The 10,245-nt window shown below is 32.7% G+C and overlaps 1 pseudogene; it reads right to left on the bottom strand.

Moving 5' to 3' along the window:
- Positions 1–5,597: 5,597 nt before the first annotated feature.
- LOC133822034 (receptor protein kinase-like protein ZAR1) lies at positions 5,598–9,922 on the bottom strand (annotated as a pseudogene).
- Positions 9,923–10,245: the final 323 nt, after the last annotated feature.

The raw sequence follows: 10,245 nt of genomic DNA, 5'->3' as shown, positions 1-10,245 counted from the left end.
TTCCAAATTCCCCAACATAAAACTCCTGCTTTTGCAGCGATCTCAGAAGTGCCTTTAGAGAACACCTAACTTTTAATTGGATTAGATTGCTCAAGAGTAAAATTGTTGAATTGGATCGGATAAACATCTCTAACTCCGAGTGATTAGTTTCCAAATTAAATAATTTTTTGGGGTGCTATTTTGTATTTTGTTAATATTTATATAAGAGGAATTCAATAGGAAACAAAACGTGAAAAATATCCAGGGAGATATGGTGGGAAAGAGATCACTGAGAATCTAAAAATAGTGCAAGAAGAAAGAGGTTTAAATTTTGGGATAATTTTATACGTAACTGCAACTTATTTTTTTTAATTATTTAAAAAATAATAATGAATCATGATACCCAATTTAAAATAAAAAAGATTTGTACCACTTCTTTTGGTTTACAAGTAAATAACACTTGTATACAAATTTTGGTTTTCTTATAAATCATAAAATATGAGAGTGGTTTACTATAACAAAAACTGTTAAAAGTAATCAAATAAAAAATATCATAATGGTATAAATAATTATGTGTGCACTCAAAATAGGGGTCATCTAATTAATACCGTTTTCATTATTATTATTATTATTATTATTATTATTATTATTATTATTATTTCTTGTCATTATGGTCCATTGATAATTATATGGGGACTTTTCGTTCTTATGGATTTTATACCTAATTTTTTTTTTTAAAAGTTAAGCATTTAATTTTGGGTAAATATTATTTTGGATCTTGTGTTTTGCAAAAGTTACTGATCAAACCCTGTGTTTTGTCAAATGACAATTCAGACCATGTGTTTTACAAAATGGTACCATGAACCTGATTTTGGTCAAACTTTTTTTAAAATATGACTAAAATACCCTCAATTTTATAAATTAGTTGATTTAATAATGTTAATAAAATGTTATTGAATTAAAAATTAAATAAAGAATAAAACTAATTTAAAAATAAATATTCAAATTTATTAAACACTTGTTTTTAAGAAATCACTAATCTAAAACTACTCCCCTACTCTTTCTTCTTCCATGAACAAATCCTAACCCTAAATGTCCACAATATTCCTCTTCTTCCTTTACCGACACTTCCTCACTCTTAGATCTAGGCTTTCTATTTTTGTGGATATAGGCTTCCTCCTTCTTGATTCTACTTCAAATGGAGGTGGGGTTGGGTCAGTGTGTATCTAGGCTACAGATGGAGGTGGAGGTTCTCGTCGCTGAATAAAGGCGGAGGTGGTCTCTAGGTCGTCATGAGTTCGAGTTGGGTCTCTGTGATGGGATTTGCTCTACCTTTCCTTTAAAATTTAAACTTTCTTTCTCATAATATCCAGCAAGACCCTGAAGCTTTAACCCATAAATGCATCCCAAAAAGACCCAAAACCCAAAAATGCATCTTAACATGACCCCAAACCAAGAAATGCATCCCAACATGACCCTGAACAAAAAAATGTCTTAAATTAAATAATAAGTTGAACCCAAAAACTCATCCCAATCTACACACATATTGGTCAAATAGTTTTAAAAATATTTAAGCAAAGACAATGTACTTTTTTGTTGGAAGAACCCCTTCAACCGAAGGGGCAAAAAACTTCATTGAAATACCAGGCCCCAAGGCCAAAGGAAACAACCACTACAAGAAAAAATGCTTTTAATAACACCGAAAATGTGTTATCAAAACATACCATAACACTTTTTGATGTGTTAAGACCGACTATGTTATCGTAGGTCAGGGTACTTTACATAACACTTTATCATTGTTATACAGATGTGTTATTATACTGTCAACGATAACACACTCTCTGTGTTATTTTAATAAATAGATAAGTGTTTAATTATGTTATTTATAGTCGATTATATAATACATTTCAATACTTGTAAATTTGTGTTATACTGCAATTTAGTATAACACATTTTTTGTGTTATACTACACTTTAGTATAACACATTATTTGTGTTATATAATGAAGTATGCATAACAAAATTCTTTACATAAAAAGTGTTCTTGTAATAGATATTATAACACAACTTTCGTATTATTTTAATATTTAGATAAGTTTAAATTCTCATTATATATTCATTTATACAACACTAATTTATTCTATTATATTTTAATTTTTTTTATATAATTAAACTTAGCTTTCTAATATATACTAACATCATCAAATGAACAAATGAACTTGATTTTCAAATAACAAAAAGTAAAAACATTCAACATTGTATTAACAATCCACAAATTAGTTTAAAACATTCAACACTGTCATCAACAACAAAATGTTCTTTAAGTATTCAAGTAGTCTTAAATATTCAACATATTGAAAAGTTACTACTTTCAGCACAAAATATTCTACAGCTGCCCAACACAAAGCCTTCAAAATTGAGTTACAAAAGCATTTAAAATGATACTATTATTTCTAGGGTAGATCCATCGAATCTCATATCTCACATCTCATAAGAGGCGAATAAGTTCCACAGTCCTGAAGGGAAATTCACCTTCTAGGCTACATAGAAGACACCGAATAGGACCATCAACAAAACTTTCTCTGTCCCAAAATTGACTGCAAAGTGATTCCTGAAAAATTTAAAGCAATAAATCCAATCAAAAAACTACGAAGGAAAAGAAAAATGTCGACTTTAATAGAACCACCAATGAAAAATCAACAAAATAATCAATAAATGACCCTGAAAGACAATCATTATGCAGCCAAACTTCTCCCCGATAAACTTTGCAAAGAATATCCAATATCAAATTAACGGTACTGTCTTCCAGCTGCAAAATAGACAAAACAGAAAATATTAATATAATAAAATAAACTTGAGGTCATTCAAGATACTTAATCTAATTACCTGAATATTGCAGGGGGGAGAAAAGAAAAAGCCAAACTGAAATGCATACCATTAGAACATTGTTTTCTTCTTTTCCCGGAAGTGATGAAATCAGACAAAGAAACACTGCCAATATATACATGCCAAAGAATCAAGAAAAGTAAGATACAGTTCTATACTTAAATAAACTATCTAGGTCCAGTACTAAGCTCAAAATTACTCTCAATAACTTAACTAAACTAACTGATTTAACTAAATTATATATATAAGGTCTAGTGCTAAGATTAAAGTATGTGCTATACTTACTAATGGTGACTTTGTATTGTACAGGCATTACAGTCTCAGACCCCAAATGAAACTCTAAAAGCTCCAAGCCAGAGTATAAATAGTCAACTAGAAAAAATTGAAGAAAGACATTTTCCCAAGTTAACAATTAGAAAAAGAATATTATTACATGCCAGCCTGTTAAATATATTCTTATGTTCATTAAGCAAGTTGGAGAAAAAGTGAGAAACAAATAATATATAGACAAATCATGTTAAATGAATCATTTAGATTTAGGTCATATCAATGGAGAAGATTCAATATGGCAGAACAGGCCCTCAGCTTTCAAGTTTTAACAATTTACAAAACTAAGAATATACTAAATATCTTGAGAGCTTCTAGGGCTCCAATGTAACCAAATTTTCATAATTTACAATAGGATGAGCTAGATTATGGTGATGTTGCAGAGCCATTATAGTAAAATATACAAAGAAAAAAGATTCAATATAAGCAATCACTGAACAATCTGTATCCATATCCAATCAAGGTCTTCTAAAGGTTGACATATAACCCAAGCAATTATAATCAATAAAGATAACCCATTTCATAAATATCAACTAAAGATAACTATGGAGAAGCAATAAAGAATCAACACAGTCATAACCAAACCCAAATATAGACCCTATTGCCCAACATAATGTTGAATCAAATTGGAAAAACAAAATATATAAGAGGTCACTAATAAGTCTTAGAAATGATCCCTTAAAAAGTCTTACAAAGGCTTCCCTCTCTTACCTAAAGTATTGTGACCAATTTCGGCTCTGGGGCATTTGATTTGCCATATTTAATTTTTCTATATAATTCAAGTTAAAATTTTATATTTATTTATTAATTTTACTTAAAATCGAACATAAACAGATCAAATATTGATTAAGACTATTCAAGTGTGGATTTCTTCTAAGAACTTGCTTGTTATTATAATGATTAACCATTATGTGAATAAATATAGATATTACATGGGCATTGATAATGATAATTCATAGTCATACATTATTGAGTCCTTGATATGTGTCTCTACATTAATTTCACCCCATTTTGTAACTTTTTCCACATACCCTTTTCATATAAAGCTAAATTATAAATCAAACTAGCTTTTTTTTTTATCAATAGCTTCATATATATGCATTATCAAAGAAAGAAAGTTTTTTTATGATAATTATGAGAATTCCTTGTCTTATAATTGACCTTTAGGATATGAAGAGGATAAGTCAATTTCCAGTAAAGTTTTAATAATAGTATGTGCAGTATCTAACTATGTAAATAAATCTTGATTCAGTCTAGGAAGCAAACACTTGAAAAAGGGATTACTTTGAGCCAAGATTAGTAGAGGTACAGTACTAATTTTACCACATTTCTGGAATCTATACTATGCTAGGGAAAATTATGTTTCGATGAATAATAATAATAATGAAAGAGGTCCAAGAAAGAAAATGTTTTCTCTTTTTTCATCACTAGATATTTTTATGCTTCATTTGCTTAAAGTTTAAGGATAATCTTGATAAAAAAAAATTATTGTCTAATGAATTATCCAGAAACAAATTGTTTGTTCATTTTCTAGCTCATGGATCATGATACTACTTACTTAAAATTCAAAAAATTGAAACTAATCATTTTCTAGCTCATGGATCATCGTATGCCATTTGCTTAAATAACAGAAGAGTGAGTTTAGATTGGCTAGAAACTAAGTACAAGGTACAAGCAAGCATTGAAAATAGAGAATAAGAAGATAGTCCAGTCAAGATGCCTAACCATCGAACCAAATCGATATGTAGACAGAATGTCAAAACCATAAGGATCACAATCTACCAAGCAATATGTCGGGAGATGCAGACTATCAATAAGCAGACGCAAAAACCTAGACAATGTTTTTGCAGCTTAGGAGAAATTAATAGAGCTAAAAGTACAAAGATATTCATCTTATTTTATTTACAAAAATAATAAAATTTGTACCTTCTCGTAGGAATATGAGGATAACCTCAACCCTGTAACAAAAAAAAAACAAGATTCAATAAAACAAGACAATATTAGTTCTCAATTGACTAATTTGCAAATGAAACACAACAAAATGCCCAAAAATCTAGCTGAAATGCTAAAATGCCCAAAAATCAAGCTTAAATGTTCAAAAAATCAATCAAAACTTGGGAGTAATAATCAATCAAAAAAGCAACAAATTATTGGGTAAATAAATCATCATCATTCATATAAAAATACCTCAGCCATCACAATAAAATAAATAATTACCCAATGAAAGCAAAAGACAGATTCAAGCCTTATCATATTAAACCATTCACAACCCCTTAATGAAAGTTTATAGTCCCTAAACACAGATTAAAACTATATAAAATGCCCCACAAATTCATAGCCATCCTAAGAAATGAAAACGAAAAATTGAAACCGTAAACTACTAAGGAAATCTATGAATTTGTACCTCTTAGTGTGGCCGGTTCTTGGTGGTTCCTTCTTCTCCTCAACTTAGTCCACAAGGCTATGAAGAAACACTTTTTCCTTACAAACATAAAGAAACCAAATTAAACTTGAAGAAACCTATAATATTTGGTAATCATTGTGTATTAGTTAATTGTTGTACCAACTATTGATAATTTTACCAATACATAATATATGTGTGTCAAATTTTATTAATTTTTAGCGACTATTACTGGATCACCTGTAGCTACATAACAAGAGGTTAAAGAACCAACAATGTTAATTGTTCCTAATGCCACCATTAAAGTGGTCAAACAGAAACTTACTTGTTTCCATTAAAGTGCTCTACTCCCAGATCTTCATCCCATATAAAAATATATTCATAAGCTGCTACGATATCAGGATGCAAAAACCTTTTTGCATACCAAATTTACCAATTAAATTCTTTTGCAAAGATTATTTTGTAAAACCAATAAATTATTCCAATTTTTTCCAAAACAGATTTTTTTTAAAAAAATAATTAAAAACTAGCAAAAATATTACCAAACAAAAAAACCAATTACTTATTTTTTTTATTTAAAAAAAAGTTCCTAAAATTCAGACATTAGAGATATTAAATGCCATTCAATTCATTAATACCAACAAATGGGGAAACAAAACAGACACCAGGGTAAATGTTTTCTATAACAACAAGTACTGGCTCCATGTCAAATAGCATTACTAACGGAGCTATAACTACTTAAGCATATAAAGAATTTGCAGTTCTACCTAAGCATCTCCTTAGGAAGTGGCTGCAATCTCCAATCTGCATTTTGGTACCTGCAAAGAGTTGACAAATAAACCATGCAAATATTGAGGACATAAATAATACAAGAAAGGAAAATGTGGCAAAAGTGGCAAAATGATAAATTTTTAAAGAAATGAATATCAGTAAGGGAAAAAAAAACCAACTCTTTATTAGTAGTTACTCCACAAAAGTGGTGTAGAAGATACTCCAGACTATTTCTCTCCAATTTCAGTACCCTTGAGGTCTGAGGCAAAGAAAAAAGAGAAAAACAATTCAATAATGAAATAATAGCAAATAAATGTTTAAATAATTAGTAGGTGGAGGCATTTCAAAATTTAGAAGTGTAACAGCACAGCTCACATATACTAAAAACAAACTCAATTTCAAATAACACTTGAAAGCATGCTCTTGTTGCAGAACTAACTTGAGCCAGTCCAATGCAATAATAGCTAAAAGAAATTGAGAAACTTACAATGAATTTGAAGTCATGCTGATCTATATCAAATTACAATTGTAAAAGGGTTCTTTCATGGTTTCATATGATCACTTAAAGACTAAAACATGAAGAAAAGGATTCTCACTAGCTTGTTGGGTTTCTCAAGAATCAGATATGATCAGTCTGTCCAAAGCTTCACCTACATGCCTCATTGTTGGTCTCTTCTTAGGACTAGTTTGAATGCAAGCCATTGCAATCTTAATAACTCCAATAATCTCGTCGTCCTTTTCGGCATCTTGGACTAAATAAGGGTCTAAAACATCTGAGAGAGGCTTCTTCTCTTCAATGCAGAGCTGAATCCAATGAAGCAAATCCATTTCAGAGGAACCTACTTGGACTATGGGCAATCTGCCAGTAATCATTTCTAGCAAGATAACACCATACGAATAAACATCCCACTTCTGGGATGGTTTCACCACTTTCAGTGCTTCTGGGGCAATATAACAAGATCCCAAGTTAGTAGTAGTGGTAGTAGATGAAGCAACAATAGTGGCATCAGAAGGTGCACTCTTTTGTGGCCTGTCTTGTGACTTATCTGTGGCCATTCAACTAGATTGCAAGGTGGGAGAACCTCCAACAATATTAGCAAGACGACCGAGTCCAAAATCGGAAATTTGGGGTTCCATGTTTTGTCCAAGAAGAATGTTATTAGGCTTCAAATCACCATGAACATATTTCTTGGGGCTGAACTCATGGAGATAGACCAAACCTTTAGCAATTCCTTTCATGATTTTTAGCTGAACAGACCATGATAAGGGTGTGAATGACTCTATTCCAGACCTCCCTGATTACATGAAAAGAAATCAAATTGATCAAAATATGAATACCACAAGAACTGTGATCAATCAAACTCCAAAACTAGAATCAAAATAATTAAATAATTCATGAGCACAAGTCAGATAATGGGATATGCTGAAACTTACCATGAAGTGCAGTGGAAAGATTTCCATTGGAAATGTAATCATATATGAGCAGCTTCTCATCTACAAACCAATAGTAAGCTTTCAAAGTTACAACATTAGGATGCCTTAGCTTCCCAATTGCTTCTACTTCTGTCTGAAACTCCTTAAACATTTGGGAACCTCCTTCCCCTAGTCTTCTCACGGATAATGTTTGTCCCTCTTCAAGAACAACTTTATAAACAATCTCAATTCCACTCTTTCCAAGAACAAAAGCAGAGGCCTTTAGAAGCTCATCCAGATCAAAAGCCACCTGGGTATCCAACGCCACAAGATCATACTACTCTACATTTTCTGATAGAGTCTGAGACTCATCTTTCCTGAAGCACAAGCACTCCTTTCTTCCCTTCCCCCCCTTACCAAAACAATGACCATGTTCATCCTTTCGACCTCTACAAGAACAAATCCTCGTGTAACAATAAGAGAAAAGCAGCCTGACAAGGCATATACCAATTATATCACAGACTATTATAGCAATCACAGCACCCTTACTTAAACCTTTGGCTTTTTCACTCTTTCCAGAATCAGAATCCTGAGGTGGAGAAGTATCTGGCAAGTATGGAAATGAGGAAGGTGAACTTGCACCAGGATTTTCTGAAGAGCATGGGTTCTTCAAAGGGGGGCCACAGAGTCTAGGATTCCCAATAAAAGCAGTTGGGCCTCTGTTCATTAGAGCACCAGTTTGGGGTATTGGGCCGCTTAAATTGTTATTAGTGAGATCAATATAGACCTTCTCATGAAGGTTTCCAAGACTAGCTGGTACGGAACCAGAAAAAAGATTATGAGACAAATCAACTATGCCCTGCAAGCTAGACAAATTTCCAATATCACCAGGAATTGAGCCATTGAACTTGTTGAAGGAAAGATCAAGCTTTTCTAGAGAAACAAATGCATTTCCAAACCCATCTGGCAGAGAACCAATGAAACTGTTCTGACTAATATCAAGGGCTCTAAGTCTCTTGCACTGAAGAATTGATGCAGGAATAGACCCATTATGAAAATTTTGAGACAAATCTAAAGTTTGAAGATACTTGAGCTTCCCAACCTCATTTGACACAGACCCAGATAAGGAATTTCCATAAAGGACCAAACTTTGTAGCCCCTGAGCTTCAAAAAGCTCAACCGGCAAGCTTCCATTCAATTTATTGTTCCTTAAATTCAAATGACGAAGCCCAGAGATGGACCCAAGAGCAGAAGGAAGAAACCTAGCAAGTTTCTTCTTTGGAATACTGAGTGAAACAACTCTAAGCTCCTTGCATGTGACCCCATTCCACGCACAAGGGTTCTCATCAGAAGAGTTCCAGTTACTCAGAGACCCTTCTGGGTCTTGTGTAATGGCTTGCTTAAACGACAAAAGGGCATACCCTTCACCGTTCAATGAACTCACTAGTCCATGCGAGTTGCACAGTATCAAAAGAACAAATAAAACCAAAGACACCATTTTTTTCTTTCTTAAATTAACTCCAAATACCAGTAATTTTTATAGTACAATACCTGGCCGGTGCCAAACATATTGCAGATTTAAATACCAAAATCTCTTTGAAGCCAAAAAATATCACTCCATGCATCACCTAATTCAGTTCACTACCTTTATCGAAAAAATCCATATATGAAAACTGCTTCTGCACCCATTAAAGAACGCTACCAATCATAAACAAAACAGGAAATCAACCCAAGAACAGAGAAATCGGAAGAGGGAAATCGGAAGAGTCGAAAAAAAACTGAGAAAAAAAATTAAAATCAAGAGTTAAGGGAGGGAGAATATACGTTGTGCTAACTGAGGGATGGAGAAATGTGAGTGGGTTTGGGGGTTTCAGCGTTTGGGTTTGGGTTTGGGGGTTTCTGCGTTTGGGTTTGGGGGTTTCTCCGTTTGGGATTTCGGAAAGTAAAAAAGGGAAAGTGACAAAAAGTTTACCAAAGGATGTGAGAAGCCAGTGATAGAAGCCATAGATTTGAGGGATGGAGGAGATTTGAGGGATGAAGGAGACCGAAGCAGGGATTGAGTTCGGAGACAGTACGTAGCCGAAGAAGAAAATGGGTCACTGTTCTTTGTGTCCAAAATGTTGAAGATAGTCTGAAAAAAAATGCTAAGTGGCGGGCATTATAATAAAATACTAAAAAAATTACCGCCATTTTTTCATTAATTTTCCCCATATAATACATTTTTATTAGTATTATATTCATGTGTTATGGAAATGGGTATTTGGTGTAGTGAACACCAGTGTCTATCAAAACAAAAAAAAAACATAACAATACACCAAAACAAAAAATGAAACCCCTGAATCAAGTAGAATCCAGAGCAAGCATAGTGGAAACAAAATAGTCGATGTTCACTTTGTTTTTGGAACCAGATCAGGAATCTCCTTAATGATTTTGCAGAACTTAATATGGCATCGTCCGAGCAAGCAGTGA

Source organism: Humulus lupulus, chromosome 1 (assembly GCF_963169125.1).
Source record: "Humulus lupulus chromosome 1, drHumLupu1.1, whole genome shotgun sequence".
Lineage (NCBI taxonomy): Eukaryota > Viridiplantae > Streptophyta > Magnoliopsida > Rosales > Cannabaceae > Humulus > Humulus lupulus.
This window is presented reverse-complemented; position numbering and strand designations above follow the sequence as displayed.